This window comes from Scyliorhinus canicula, chromosome 7, assembly GCF_902713615.1.
Source record: "Scyliorhinus canicula chromosome 7, sScyCan1.1, whole genome shotgun sequence".
NCBI lineage: Eukaryota > Metazoa > Chordata > Chondrichthyes > Carcharhiniformes > Scyliorhinidae > Scyliorhinus > Scyliorhinus canicula.
In genome coordinates this window covers 182,395,091-182,411,055 of record NC_052152.1, presented here as the reverse complement: position 1 = coordinate 182,411,055, position 15,965 = coordinate 182,395,091, and the positions used below count along the sequence as shown (strand labels likewise).

Sequence of the window (15,965 nt, the reverse complement as noted above, 5' to 3'; positions counted from 1 at the left end):
ATGAAGTTCTTTCATTGGTATGAAAGATTGCTAACTTCACTTTTTTCACTCTTGATTTATGATTGCCTTTACATGAATAAAATAATGCTAGAAATGTCCTGTCACCATTTTGGTGCTTAGATTTATGCTGTGCGATAGCTTTAACTATGGTATGGAATTAGATCATTAAGGGATAGATCACCGAGCCATTATGTTACTAATTTTTATTTGCATGAATGGAATGGAACTGTTCTTGTGTAAAAGCAGATAGGGTCCTTGTCAGACCATTGTTCCTTGGGAAATAGACACACAGGCCTATGCTTTCTGTGTTCTCTTACTCATTCTTTAATGGGGCACAGTTGCTCTTTGAACAGAATATTTCACAGTATCAAGATCCATTGGCAATATTGTAGAACCTTTAGTTGAACAAGTTTTGCAATTAATGGGGGGGGGGGGGGGGGGGGGGGGGGGGGGGATGTTTTACCTCCAGAAACATAGTAGGTTTGGGATCACATAAGATAGTTAAATATTAATCCCAACTCTAACTCTCACAAAATAGAAATTCCAAGCACATTTTCATGAGGATTTTGCATTAATATTGTGTTATGGGATACCAGCGTTTGAACATTTGCATTCGCCTGAAATTCTTACCCTGCTAGTTCATAATTCATTCAAATAAATGAATTATCAACTTTGCTAAAATAGGATAGGCAGGGAATTCAGATGAATATAATCAGCATCCAATAGTATGATTTCAGCCTATTTGCGATTGTGATGAATATTGTAATGGCTTTTATCACCGAGACAGACCAGGGCAGCAGCAGAATGAAACAGCACCACATCCACGTTCTCCTCCAAATCACACAGCGTTCCAACTTGGAAATATATTGTTGTTATTTCATTGTCACTGGGTCAAAATCCCAGAACTCCCTCCCTGACAGCACTATGGGTGTACTTAGACCACACAGCACTGTTTATGAAGCCCACTCACCACCATCACAACAGCAATAAGTGCTGCCCTTACCAGAGAAGCCAACATCTCATGAACAAATTGTTAAAAATGATATGAAATACACCTTGCTAAAGAAACTAAAGGTCTGTCCTATGGTTGACATTTTTTTAATGAATGAAACTATTTTAGAATTTTGCAGTCTCAAAGGACTGACAGTTTTTTTTTCGAGGTTTCTACATCATACTTGTTCCATATTAGCTTTTCCTTCTCGTAAATTTCTGTTGCTCCTGCAAATCAAATTAGATACTGGTCTGTGCAGAGGCCTTCCTCATTTGAAAAATAGGCAATTACATTGAATTCTCTGTCTCAAAGGACACCTGCAGAAGATCTCACAATAAATCCTGGTTTCATCTCAACATGAAATGATACACAGACTAATCTATTTTTGCCCTCTCTGTGTGTTGTTTTAGGTACTTGACATTAAATTTAAGTTGAATTCCAAGGGAAACCTGTTGTCAGGTTTTATGTTGCCTCGTGAAGAGGTCTGGAGGCTTGTATGGTTGAACAATAACTGTTTAATAAGAACACATAAAAATATACATATGTAGAGGCAACATTCCTGATGAGGTTCTATCTCCATGCTAACTTCTACCAGATCAACACCATACTCTATTACTTTCCTGTGACGCGCTACATCAGAATGTGGATGATAATGTTTCCCCCAGTGCCACGTTAACCCTTACTGCCCTGAATACCCTAATACTACACCTCCCCAATATTTTACTCAAATGTATTTGTAATAATATTTACATGCGCCCTTTCTCTCCCAAATCTCTGACTTTACAGATTTGATGGTCTGGAGGTTTTAAGTCTCTTTCAGGTCTCGCTCTTTTCAAATTTGGGCTGCTTTGGGCTGACTTTGTAGGTCTCCAGTTGATGTTGTAGTACTTGGTGTTTCAATAATTTGGGTGTCAACATCAGTTCACTTCTTGCACTCCTTAGTGTTGGTTTTCTTTATTGACAATCTGTGTTGCTTGGTTGGATACCATGGGTTTATCAGTCTCATTCTGGAGGGCATGTTCACTCCATTCACTCATAGAGTGGACTTGCTTTTTCAGTGGGATCTGCCAGGTTCTTTCTGAGAGCTGAAGGTTTTTGTATGTTCCTCATCATTGAGCTCAGCCTGCAGTTTGGCTTCTAATTCTGTGCGCTGTTTCTTCATGTGCACTTGTGCTTCCTTGAATTTTTGTCTTATTGAGTTGGTGGTCACTTCTCTCCTGCTCCAAGATCAACTTCATGTTGTGTGAGTGAGCTTGACGCTCCAGCTTCATTGCTGCATGCGTTCCTGGTTCTATGATAGAAACCGTTAAACTCTGAAGTTCAGACTCAACTTTCTCCTGCTGCTCTTTCTCCTCTGTAACTTCTGTTTAAATATTTTGGTACTCATCTGAAGGTTTGGCCGGTCTGACTGGGGCAGAATGTTTTCTGTTGTTTGTGAAGGAGCTGGAATAACTTACCTTTGCAAAGAGTGAGAACAACTCCGAACCGAAGTACAGTTGGGATGGCCCTCTCTGAGGTCTCCAATTCAGTGTATTTGACTACAGTGGTTGTTTTGAAATCTTCTGCCATTTTGTGTAGGCTGAGGGCGACAAAGGCATCTCTGCTCAGGAGAGAAAACAGTTGATTGTGGATGACATATAGAATTTCAATTGTTTGCTTGTTGCCATACAGGACTGGCTCATGAATCATGCCTGTGACTGATGGTTGCATTCCTTTGGGACCATAAAGTGGCGTGTCGGTCATCTGTGACCAGAGGTTTTTTAGCCATGGTTTCTGATCCGACACGACCGTCACAATAGCTCCTGTCTAACTTGAAATTTGTGAGGTGATCATGTACAGATTGCCAGCATTCCAAAATGTGAATCTGGGATCATTGTGTTCATTGTATGAATATTTGTTGGACTTCTTCTTGATGTGGTTCATCTATCTAATTGGCCTGTTTGGAATTCTCTGCACATCTCAGGTTTTGCACATCTTTACGAAGTGCCCCAAGTGGTTGCAGTGTAAGCACTACACAGGAATTGCTGGACACGGCATGTACACATGAGATCTTGCGGTGTCACAGTGCTCACATGGTTTTCTCTATCTTGTATTTTGGTTGACCATTGCTTTCCTTTCCCTGGAGTCTCCTTGAATTTTGTGACTTCATGAGCTAGATTGACGGGGTTGCTCTGTCGCACCATTTAACTTTGCCACGCAAAATAGATCAGTTTTGCTGGCAGACATCCAATTGTCTGATGATTTGGATGGGTTTTTCAAAGCAAGGTCTTCTTTAGATTGGAGTACATCCAATGGGGTATCATAGAATCTTAGAATCCCTACAAGGCAGAAGGAGGCCATTCGGCCCATCAAGTCTGCACCAACCCTCTGAAAGAGCACCCCACCTCGGCTCACTCACCTGCCCTATCGCATTAACTCCATAATCCCACCAACATTTGGACACTAAGGGGCTGTTTAGCATGGCCAATCCACCGAACCTATGCATCTTTGGACTGTGGAAGGAAACTGGAGCACCCAGAGGAAACACACGCAGTCATGGGGAGAAAGTGCAAACTCCACACAGAATCACTCAAGGCCGCTCCAACTGCTTCTCTGTCTTTTATGAACTCACCAGAGTCACAGTCTTCAGCAAATCTGTAAACTCATTTATGAAAGAGTCTATGGGTTCCCCAGGTTTTTGGACTCTCTTGTTAAATTTTGCTCATTCCAAGTCACTGGACCTTCATAGGTTAAAGTAGGTGTCAAAAAATTTCATGACCTCTTCAAAGTTATCAGAAGATTTGTTTATTCCTCGCCTAGCAATTACGTTGCTGGCTATTGGATCAACTGACTATAATAGTCTATCACTTGTTTTACCTTTGCTTTTTTCTTATTCAAGCCTGACACTATCCTTTCTCTTAAAACTTCTCCACAATTCCCAATATTGTTCAGAAAATCTTTTGAATTAATTACTTTGGCCAGTTACTTGCTCGTTTGCAGAATCAAATCGTAGTATCATAGAATTTACAGTGCAGAAGGAGGCCATTTGGCCCATCGAGTCTGCACCGGCTCTTGGAAAGAGCATCCTACCCAAGGTCAACACCTCCCCCTATCCCAATAACCCAGTAACCCCACCCAACACTAAGGGCAATTTTGGACACTAAGGGCAATTTAGCACGGCCAATCCACCTAACCTGCACATCTTTGGACTGTGGGAGGAAACCGGAGCACCCGGAGGAAACCCACTCACACACGGGGAGGATGTGCAGACTCCGCACAGACAGTGACCCAAGCCGGAATCGAACCTGGGACCCTGGAGCTGTGAAGCGATTGTGCTACTGTGCTGATTTTTTTGTTTTGGTCTCTCTCAATTTTTTTTCTGTGCATTGTGTTGTGGCACTGACTCTGGATCTGGGCTGTGGTGTTCTTCAATACATACTCATAAAGCAATTGCTCTGGCAGTGCTGTCTGATTCTTGTGCCAAATTCAAAAGATTATTTTAGCCTTTTTTTACTCACTGTTTTGTGATCTGGCTAGGTTCTTTAACTCTGCTTTTGATCAGGCCTTGCAACGGACCTCCAAATGCCTTGACAATGGCTCTTTTGTCTACCCTTCAGCCTCGATATCTGTAATGGTGCTTCTTCAGCACTCTGTAGCTGTGTATTTGGGGCCTTCGTGTGAGATGCACTTTTCTCAGGCCAGACTGCAGTTTCTTTACTTCTTCATTCTTAGGGACTTTGGGGTCCTGCAGCTGCTAGCATCATGTCGTAAAGTTGTATGTGACCAGCAGGAGCATTCCGACACGAGGCAGCCCAGATCCTCAGGGAATTTTCTGCGGTGACACAGTCTATATTCGGAACTTCACCGACGGCACATTATGGATTCCAGGGATCGTCGCGAACTGAACAAGACCGGTCTCATACTCGCTAAGTGTACAGGGAAAGAAGTTGAATAGGCAAGTGGACCACCTCCGCAGTTGTGCCCAGCAGGTCTTAGAACGCCACCTGGAGCTCCCAAGACCAGTGGTTATGCTTCCTCCGGTATAGTCGCCATTGACATCTTGTGAAGAGGACATACGCCCTCAAGCTGGAAATGCTGGAGGCCGACTCATTGGAATCCAAGTCTGAGATGGAGACTCAGCCAACGGAAGTTGCAACTGATCAATGACGTCTGCTAAGCCCAGGACGGTAGAACCACTCAGGCATTCGCTCCGAAAATGTCACACCCCAGTCCGTTACATCCCTCCGTGTCTGGCGCAGCAGACACCTGAGAGACATTCCCGAGCGAAATGAACAAAGAACATGGAAATTACAGCATAGGAACAGGCCCTTCGGCCCTCCCAGCCCGCGCCGATCCAGATCCTTTATCTAAACCTGTCTCCTATTTTCCAAGGTCTACTTCTCTCTGTTCCCCACCCGTTCATATACTTGTCCAGGTGCATCTTAAATGATGCTATCGTACCCGCCTCTACCACCTCTGCTGGTAAAGCGTTCCAGGCACCCACCACCCTCTGCGTAAAAATCTTCCCACGCACATCTCCCTTAAACGTTTCACCTCTCACCTTAAAATCGTGACCCCTTGTAACTGACACCCCCAATCTTGGAAAAAGCTTGTTGCTATCCACCCTGTCCATATCTCTCATAATTTTGTAGACCTCAATCAGGTTCCCCCTCAACCTCCGTCTTTCCAACGAAAACAATCCTAATCTATTCAACCTTTCTTCATAGCTAGCACCCTCCATACCAGGTAACATCCTGGTGAACCTCCTCTGCACCCTCTCCAAGGCATCCACATCCTTCTGGTAATGTGGCGACCAGAACTGCACGCAGTATTCCAAATGTGGCCTAACCAAAGTCCTATACAACTGTAACATGACCTGCCAACTCTTGTACTCAGTACCCCGTCCGATGAAGGCAAGCATGCTGTATGCCTTCTTGACCACTCTATCAACCTCCGTTGCCACCTTCAGGGTACAATGGACCTGAACTCCCAGATCCCTCTGCACATCAATTTTCCCAAGACCCTTCCATTGACCATATAGTCCGCTCTTGAATTAGATCTTCCAAAATGCATCACCTCGCATTTGCCTGGATTGAACTCCATCTGCCATTTCTCTGCCCAACCCTCCAATCTATCTATATTTTGTTGTATTCTCTGACAGTCCTCCTCGTTATCTGCAACTCCACCGATCTTAGTATCATCTGCAAACTTGCTAATCAGACCACCTATACCTTCCTCCAGGTCATTTATGTAGATCACAAACAACGCACGGATCCCTGTGGAACACCAATAGTCACCCTTCTCCATTTTGAGACACTCCCTTCCACCACTACTCTCTGTCTCCTGTTGCCCAGCCAGTTCTTTATCCTCTAGCTCAGGGGTGGGCAAACTTTTCCGTGCAAGGGCCACATCAGAAATTCACATTTTAAAGGGCCGCTAGTATATTAAGTAAAATAATTAATATTTAAAATAGCCAAAATAAATGGTTTTTAAAGGAAAAAAAAGCAATTAATTTTATTAATTAATATTTAAAGTAGAAACTTCACATGAAACACATGTTGTGCTGAGCAATGATCACCCTACTCAATCAACATATCCACCCTATACCAGTAACCCAACAGCCCCCCCCCCCCCTATTAACCTTATTTAAAAAGAAATAAAATTAAAATAAAAAAAAACATTTAACAAAAATTTTTTTTTTAATGACTTGATCTTGGTGGGCCACATAAAGACCTTTGGCGGGCCGCATGCAGCCCTGGCCGTAGTTTGCCCACCCCTGATCTAGCTAGTACACCCTGGACCCCATACGACTTCACTTTTTCCATCAACCTGCCATGGGAAACCTTATCAAACGCCTTACTAAAGTCCATGTATACGACATCTACAGCCCTTCCCTTATCAATTAACTTTGTCACTTCCTCAAAGAATTCTATTAGATTTGTAAGACATGACCTTCCCAGCACAAAACCATGCTGCCTATCACTGATAAGTCTATTTTCTTCCAGATGTGAATAGATCCTATCCCTCAGTATCTTCTCCAACAGTTTGCCTACCACTGACGTCAAGCTCACAGCTCTATAATTCCCTGGATTATCCCTTGCTACCCTTCTTAAACAACGGGACAACATTAGCAATTCTCCAGTCCTCCAGGACCTCACCCGTGCTCAAGGATGCTGCAAAGATATCTGTTAAGGCCCCAGCTATTTCGACCCTCGCTTCCCTCAGTACCTGGGATAGATCCCATCCGGTCCTGGGGACTTGTCCACCTTAATGTCTTTTAGAATACCCAAAACTTCCCCCTTCCTTATGACAACTTGACCAGAGAGTCATCCATCCCTAGCCTCAACATCCGTCTTGTCCCTCTCCTTTGTGAATACCGATGCAAAGTACTCATTAAGAATCTCACCCATTTCCTCTGAGTCCACGCATAAATTCCCTCTTTTGTCTTTAAGTAGGCCAATCCTTTCTCTAGTTACCCTCTTGCTCCTTACATACGAATAAAATGCTTTGGGATTTTCCTTAACCCTGTTAGCCAAAGATATTTCATGACCCCTTTATTGCGCATTTGAGATTCGTCCTACTTTCCCGATATTCCTCCAAAGCTTCATCAGTTTTGAGTTGCCTCGATCCTATGTGTGCTTCCTTTTTCATCTTAGCTAGTCTCACCATTTCACCCGGTTCCCTAATCTTGCCATTTCTATCTTTCATTTTCACAGGAACATGTCTGTCCTGCACTCTAATCAACCTTTCCTTAAAAGACTTCCACATTTCAAATGTGGATTTACCCTTAAACAGCTGCTCCCAATCCACATTCCCTAGCTCCTGCCGAATTTTGTTATACTCTGCCTTTCCCCAATTTAGCACTCTTCCTTTGGGACCACTCTTGTCCTTGTCCATGAGTATTCTAAAACTTACGGAATTGTGATCGATATTCCCAAAGTAATATCCGACTGAAACATCAACCACCTGGCCGGGATCATTCCCCAATACCAGGTCCAGTATGTCCCCTTCCCGAGTTGGATTATTTACATACTGCTCTAAAAAACTCTCCTGGATGCTCCTTACAAACTCTGCTCCATCTACGCCTCCAACACTACACGAATCCCATTCAATGTTGGGGAATTTAAAATCTCCCATCACAACCACAACAGTGTTAGCAAAAGCACCCCCTAGGATATTGGTTCCAGTCCTGCCCAGGTGTAGACCATCCGGTTTGTAATGGTCCCACCGCCCCCAGAACTGTTCTAATGTCCCAAAAATCTGAACCCCTCCCTCCTGCACCATCTCTCAAGCCATGTATTCATTCTAACTATTCTTGAATTTCTACTCTGACTGTCCCGTGGCCACTGGTAGCAATCCTGAGATTACTACCTTTGAGGTCCTACTTTTTAACTTATCTCCTAACTCCCTAAATTCTGATTGTAGGACCTCATCCCTTTTTTTAACCTATATCGTTGGTGCCTATATGCACCACGACAACTGGCTGTTCACCCTCCCCCTTCAGTATGTCCTGCAGCTGATCGGAGACATCCCTGACCCGAGCACCCAGGAGGCAACATACCATTCGGGAGTCTCGTTTTCGACCACAGAAATGCCTGTCTACTACCCTTACAATTGAATTCCCTATGACTATAGCCCTGCCAGTGTTTTTCCCGCCCTTCTGTGCAGCAGAGCTAGCCACGGTGCCATGAGCCTGGCTACTACTGCCTTCCCCTGGTGAGTCATCTCCCCCAACAGTATCCAAAACGGTATACCTGTTTTGGAGGGAGATAACCGCACGGGACACCTGCACTGCCTTCCTGCTCTTTCTCTGCCTTTTGGTCACCCATTCCCTGTCTCCCTCACCAATCCTAATCTGCGGTGTGACCAACTCACTGAACGTGCTATCCACGACCTCCTCAGCATCGCGGATGCTCCAAAGTGAGTCCATCCGCAGCTCCAGAGCCGTCATGCGGTCTAACAGGAGCTGCAGCTGGACACACTTCCCGCACATGAAGGAGTCAGGGGTGTCGGCCGCGTCCCTGAACTCCCACATTGCGCACGAGGAGCATAACACGGGTCTGGGATCTCCTGCCATTTTTTACCCTTTACCTTAACTGATTACAAATATAGTATCAAATAATTAATAAGTGAAAGGAATAAAGATTTTACTTACCAATCACAATACTCACCAACACACGAAGAGTTAAATTTCTCCCAGCAACTGCTAATTGGAACACCTTCTAATTAGGCTGACCTCACTGCACGCATGCAAATCTCCCCGGAACAGCCAATCAGTAGTTCCACTCTGCTGCCCTCTGCTGGATGCTTGCTTGCACTCAAGCTCCTCGGGTCTCTTTCGCAGGTACACCTTCTAATTAGGCTGACCGCACTGCATGTATGCAAATCTCCCCGGAACAGCCAATCAGTAGCTCCACTCTGCTGCCCTCTGCTGGATGCTTGCTTGCACTCGAACTCCTCGGGTCTCTTTCGCAGGTACACCTTCTAATTAGGCTGACCGCACTGCACATATGCAAATCTCCCCAGAACAGCCAATCAGTAGTTCCACTCTGCTGCCCTCTGCTGGATGCTTGCTTGCACTCGAACTCCTCGGGTCTCTTTCACCAGGTACACCTTCTAATTAGGCTGACCGCACTGCATGTATGCAAATCTCCCCGGAACAGCCAATCAGTAGCTCCACTCTGCTGCCCTCTGCTGGATGCTTGCTTGTACTCGAACTCCTCGGGTCTCTTTCGCAGGTACACCTTCTGATTAGGCTGATCGCACTGCACATATGCAAATCTCCCCGGAACAGCCAATCAGTAGCTCCACTCTGCTGCCCTCTGCTGGATGGGAGAAGGATTTTCCCCCTCCAGCCGTCAAGATGGACGACGTGTTAGACGTAGGGGGGTGGGGGGGGGGTTGTTATATCCTGACCCAAGGCCATGGAATCTGCACCATCTGGTTCCCCATGGCCCTGCCTGAGTATGATCTCCCCAGAGGGGGCGGAACTACACCCTTAACCTAAGGGGCCTCGGGACATAAATACCCGGCAGCAGTATAAGTGTATTGAATAGTTGAACAAATATTATGGGCTGGATTCTCCATTTCAGCTGCTAAGTGCCGACTCGAAAGGAGAATCCGCGTGAGGTTTACCTGGAAAAAAATCAGTGCCACCCCTCCGCGATGAGGGGCGTGCAGCGGCACCGGGTGAAACTCCCGGCTCCCAAAGCAAAAACGCCTGGAGAATGGCTGGGTCTGTTGCGCATGGCTGATGACCTGTAGAGGCTGTGCGTGGACCCAACCTGCCATCCACAACCCCGCAGGGCAACCCCGAGCCACCCCCTGGCCACCTCCACCAGTCCCCCCAGCCCTGACGAGCAGTCCCCCCAGCCAGCAGCATGGATCCTGGCTCACTGTAGTGCTGCTGGACACAGTCCGCAACTGCCATGCTGAGCTCCTGACCTCTCAGACCACACGTGTCCCACGCCGACGGAAACATGGCCCATCGGAGGGGAGCATCGCGGGGGGGGGGGGTTGCCGGCAATGTACCAACGCCGTTGCAACAGCGCGCGGCGCGATGATACCATTTGCGAAGGGGCGGAGCATGGCTGACTGCCATCTAACTGGCGCCGGCCCTGATTTGGGCATTGGAGTTGATTCTCTGCCCAAGCGCCAATTACAATATTGCCATCGGGCAACGGAGAATCTCTCACTTTGTTTTTCTAAATCTGTCACCACTTCCTTGCTCACCTCAAACTTTACACCACATTGCAATCCACAATCATTGATTGGCATAAGACGAGACTTCCACCCTTCACTCAGGAGTATGTCCCACGTGGTGGCAGGAAAGAGGGTACAATTCTGGCCATAGAACTTTTGAAGAACATCAGTGAAAATGGGAGGTAAGGTGATGGTCAGATGGTATATTATATGTTTGCAAGTAACACTGCCATAATCCTACAATATCTCAGGAAGATAATACCCAGCAGTTAAGTGGTCTGCCTGAAAAGCAACTTAGCTGAAAAAGGTTGTGTACCATTCGTAGAGGAAGCAATGGGTTTCAACCAAATACTGAGAAATGCAGCTAGAAAAACATGACAACAAATTATTTTCAGAGCCAAAGTGAAAGCTCTCCAAGCCGTTTCTCAGCAGAGACTGCAAAACGAGAGGCGGCTCTGTATACTTGCCATCATTTATCTAAGTTCAATAATGAGATTGTAGAACTAAACATGCTACTTTCTTCAATACACTGAGCACACCACAAGCTGCTACTAATTATATGAGAAGATATTGAAGGACTCGCTAATGAGATTTTCCTGGTGTAGAAAGATTCTTATGCCTAATGAAATTGAGTCATTCTTTTTGTGCGCTGGTTTTAAATCATATGCCTGTACTACTGTCCAGCAATGACCATTAGCCTCACTCCAGGACAGGCATTTGAGGTTTCTTATCCCCAGTTTACATTGCACACAGTTACTCCTTGTGAAACACCAAATAAAAGTAGAATAGTGATCAGCCAAAGCACCTTACCTTTCTGATTTCAGCATCGTCCACCGTGTCAACCATTGGCAATGCGTTCAGAGCAACGGTGGGGGGGGGGGGGGGGGGGGGGTTCACAAAACATAGTTGCTTTCATCGTTGAATTCCACAAGAAACAAACGTGAATGCTTTTGGTTATGTTTCAGATCCAATCAAATTTCGATTCCCTGTTTAAGAAACTGTGTGAGGGAGCTGCATGGTGGCATTCCATTGTTACTAATATCTTGTTTTGTATTTTCCGTGGACATTATGGGTGGGATTTATCCAGTCCTTCCGGTTGGTGGGAACTTCTCGGCCCACCGAAGGTGACACCCAAGGTGGCACCGAAGGTGGCAGGGCGGGGGAACCACAGAAAATGCCGCGGACATTGGCTGCAAGATCCCGCCGGCTGCTAATGGCGAAAACACACCACGAGGATGCTGGAAAATTCCACCCTATAGTGTTATTTACTCTATAGTGTTATTTCTCCTCCTGAGGATTGCCACCTGCTTCCCCCTCCCTCAGTTGATAATTCAGCTGCTCCCTTTTGACCAACACTTGGAAGAAGCATTAAGAACATTAATGGTACAGATTGTACGGTGGGCGTGGGTTTTCAATGTCCGTCACCTAGAATAAACAGTTGGCTCCATTACTATTTGAGTTGACTGAGTCCCTGAAGACTTAACTGCCAGACTAAGCACCTGTTAGTGGTGAGGGGACCAACAAGAGGGAAAAACCTACTTGACTTTATCCTCACCGATCTACTTGTTGCAGATTCACTTGTATGTCAGTTTTCTAGGAGTGACCACCGCATGATGCACATCTGGAGGACACCTTCCATTGAGCTATAGAACAGTTCAATTATGCCAAATTGGGTAGATTCAAAACAGCTATAACAGGTCAAAAGTAAGAATCAATGAGGTGCTCTGAACCATCAGTAAGAGAAGAATTGAATTATATGACAATCTGTCACCTCAAGCCCCAATACATATATCTCCCTCTTCCATTGCTATCAAGTCAGGAGATTAATGCTAGTCAACATGCCAAGAGCAGCACCAATTGTATTTCAAAATGAAATGCCAATGTGGTGTAGCTAAATTACAGGACTACATACATGCTAAATAATGGAATCTGCAAACAGCTCACAGACATAAGCAACCAAAGAGAAAGCTTTCTACTGGTTGGAGTCATACCCAGTACAAAGAAAGATGGCTGTGGTTGTCAGAGGGCAATCATCTCAGCCAGGGCACCATTTTGGGAGTTCCTTGGTGCAGTGTACTGATAGCATCCAGGCTTTGGTTGATGGTTGACGAGAAGCATTCATGCCACATAAGTTCATGCAATGAGAATCTCCAAAATGGAGGGTGAAATCACCTCCCATTAACATCCAATGAAATCACTATCATCAAATCTCAACACCATGAGCAACTAGGGGTTATCATTGACCAGAATATAACTGGACCTGCCACATAAATACTTGGCTGTAAGTACAGGTCAGAGTTTTGGTATTCTGTGGTTAGTAACGGAACTCCTGACTCCTCAAATTATTTTCACCACCCACAAAACACAAGGCAGGATGCGATGGAATACTCTCCACTTGTCTGGGTTCATGTCATTCCAAGAAGCTTTGTACCATCCAAGGAAAATGCAGCCCATTTGATCAATACCTCAAACACCACCCTAAATATTCATTATCTTGAGCATCAAGCCAATGTGACTGCAATGAGAACCATCGACAAGGTGCACAACTCAACAAGCCTTCTTCAATAGCATCCCCCAATCCTCAGCAGCACGCGCATTGGAACATCAATTCTTCCAAGTTCCTCTCCAGGTATTCTGACTTCAACATATATTGTCTTTCCTTCATTGTCACTGAGCCAAAATCCTGAAATTCTCTCCCTAATGGCACTCTGGATCTGGATGTACCTTCACCGCATGGACTGTAACTGTTCAAGAATGGCTCATCACCACCGGCTCAAAGGTAATTAGAGGTGGGCAATACTTTCTGGCCCCGTCAGTGGTGTCTACATCCTATGCATTAATAAATAAGTAGACCTCACTCTCTTTCCAGCTCAGATTGTCCACTGCCTTACCCATACATTTCTCACCAGATTTGTACAAGATTTTGTCAGGAATTCAAACGCAAAAAAGGAGAAGGAACACATGCTGTTGTATGTGTAACTTAGATGACTTGAAGGTATGTATTACTGTCAAACTGGAGGTCATTGACTGCCCTGCTGTGATCTGTTCTAGTTATTTTCAGAAATTATAAGGGTGCCCTTGATCATTTCCCAGGTTGAAATGATTACTCAGGTTAAACTCAAACAAAAGCAGAAAATGCGATCAATGCTCAGCAGGTCTGGCAGCAGAGAGATACAGAATTGAACATCTGAGCAACTGACCTGTCATCAGAACTCTTGCCAGTTCTGAAACAAGGGCCGAGATTCTCCCCTACCCGGCGGGGCGGGGGGTCCCGGCGGGACAGAGTGGCGTGAACCACTCCGGCATCGGGCGTCCCCAAAGGTGCGAATTCTCCGCACCTTTAGGGGCTAGGCCTGCGCCGGACTGGCTCCCGCTCCGCCGGCCGGCACGAATGGCCTTTAGCGGCCCGCCAGCCGGGGCCGAAAGTCCTTCGTCGGCCAGAGGAAGTCCGTGCATGCGCTAGTGCGTCAGTGGCTGCTGACGTCATACCGTCGCATGCACAGGGGAGGGGGTCTCTTCCGCCCCCGCCATGGTGAAGGAAAAGAGTGCCCCCACGGCACAGGCCCGCCCGCCGATCGGTGGGCCCCGATCGTGGGTCAGGCCACCATGGGGGCACTCCACGGATCCAGATCGCCCCGCGCCCCCCCCCCCCCCCCGGACCCCGGCGCCCACCAGCATCACCAATCCCGCCGGCACCATACGTGCTTTGATTCCCGCCGCCGGGACCGGCCTGTCAGCGGCGGGACTTCGGCCCATCGCGGGCCAGAGAATCACCATGGGGGGCCCGCCGACCGGCGCAGCACGATTCCTGCCCCCGCCAATACCCGGGTGGCGGAGAATTCTTGCCACGGCGGGGGCGGGATTGATGCCGGCCCCGGGTGATTCTCCAACCACGCAGGGGTCGGAGAATTCCGCCCATGGTCATCGAAAAGAAACATTGTGCTGGATTTTCCAATTCCCCCAGCCCCATGTTTCTCAGCTCCATGCCTTTCGCTGGCGTCAGGATTCTATCTTCCCTCTGCTTGTCAATGGGATTTCTCATTGAAACCACCCCATGCTGTCAGGAAACCCGCGGGCGGTGGTGCGCTGCCGGTGGGAAAAGTGAATCCCAACGGCGGGCGAATTCCGGCCATTAACTTTGTTTCTCTCTCTGCAGACACTGCCAGACATGCTGAGTATTTTCCAACGTTTTCTGCTTCTTTTCTCGATTTTCTGCATCTGCAGTATTTTGCGTTTAACTTGGGTTGTAAGGTACCTGTAGAGCAGCAAGTTATAGCAACCCACAGAGCTTGATTACTTAATTGGCTGTGCTTAACTGAAAATAAAGATGTGCAATGCATTTGATTCTGCTTTGCATATTCTTCATGCTGTCATGCTCATAGGTGAACAACATCTGAACTGTGGGGAGTCAAAATGGTGAAAAGGAGTAGTGGATTAATCACTTCATCACGATGCAGATGAAGTTTTAAGTTCCGCATATTCCACTGATCCTCCATTGTTTTGAATGTTTCTCAAAAGGTAGTGGTTGAGAATGTTTTACACCGATGTAAAACAGTAGCATGCTTTAGCTATATGTATTAATTAATTGTGACTGTACCCTTAGACTAGGGATCTTACCATAAAATTTTAAGACCTTAGCTACATGGCATGCAAGGGTTTATTGTTTATTAATACCACTTCAGCCATTACCAAGGTTTTGATTCCTTACCACAAGTGGACTATAATTCCCATTTCATCCCACCCAACAACCGCCAATCCCTCCCCCCCCCCGCCAATGCCATCAGTGATCCATCGCAAACCAACCACATCATCCCCACCCCCACTGCAATACCTGTCAGAGCGCCGTTCCTAATAGTTTGCTATTTTATCCCTCAATCCCTCTGCCACTGCTGGTCTGAAATTCCCATCCTCAATCTGCACCCCATTATTTTTCGCCACCCTTCAGGAGCTGGTTGAAAGATCGGGGTAATGGAAGATAGGGGGCAGGATTCTCCGACCTCGCCGGGGGGGCACCCGAATCACGTGACTCCGCTCTTACGCTGGTTCGCTGATTCTCTGGCGGCTGCTCAACGCAGCCCCTCCAGCGATTCACCACTTGCGATGGGCCGAGTGCCCGCCGAGTTCGGCCGAGTTCCGCCGGTGTCGTTCTCGTGTGATCCTACCTGGCAGGACCTCGGTGTTCATGCTGCGGGGGGTGGCCTGGTGGGGGGGGGGGGAAGGGGGTATCCGACTCCGGGGGGGTACGCTTCCACTGTGCTGGCCCGCGATTGGGGCCTACCAATCGGCGGGCAGG

The 15,965-nt window shown here is 46.7% G+C and overlaps 1 protein-coding gene across 2 annotated transcripts in view; it reads left to right on the top strand.

The window, feature by feature from the left end:
- Positions 1-15,965, top strand: part of ptprt (protein tyrosine phosphatase receptor type T) — a 1,581,811-nt gene that overhangs the window by 375,586 nt on the left and 1,190,260 nt on the right. The gene's annotated exons all lie outside the window — the stretch shown is intronic.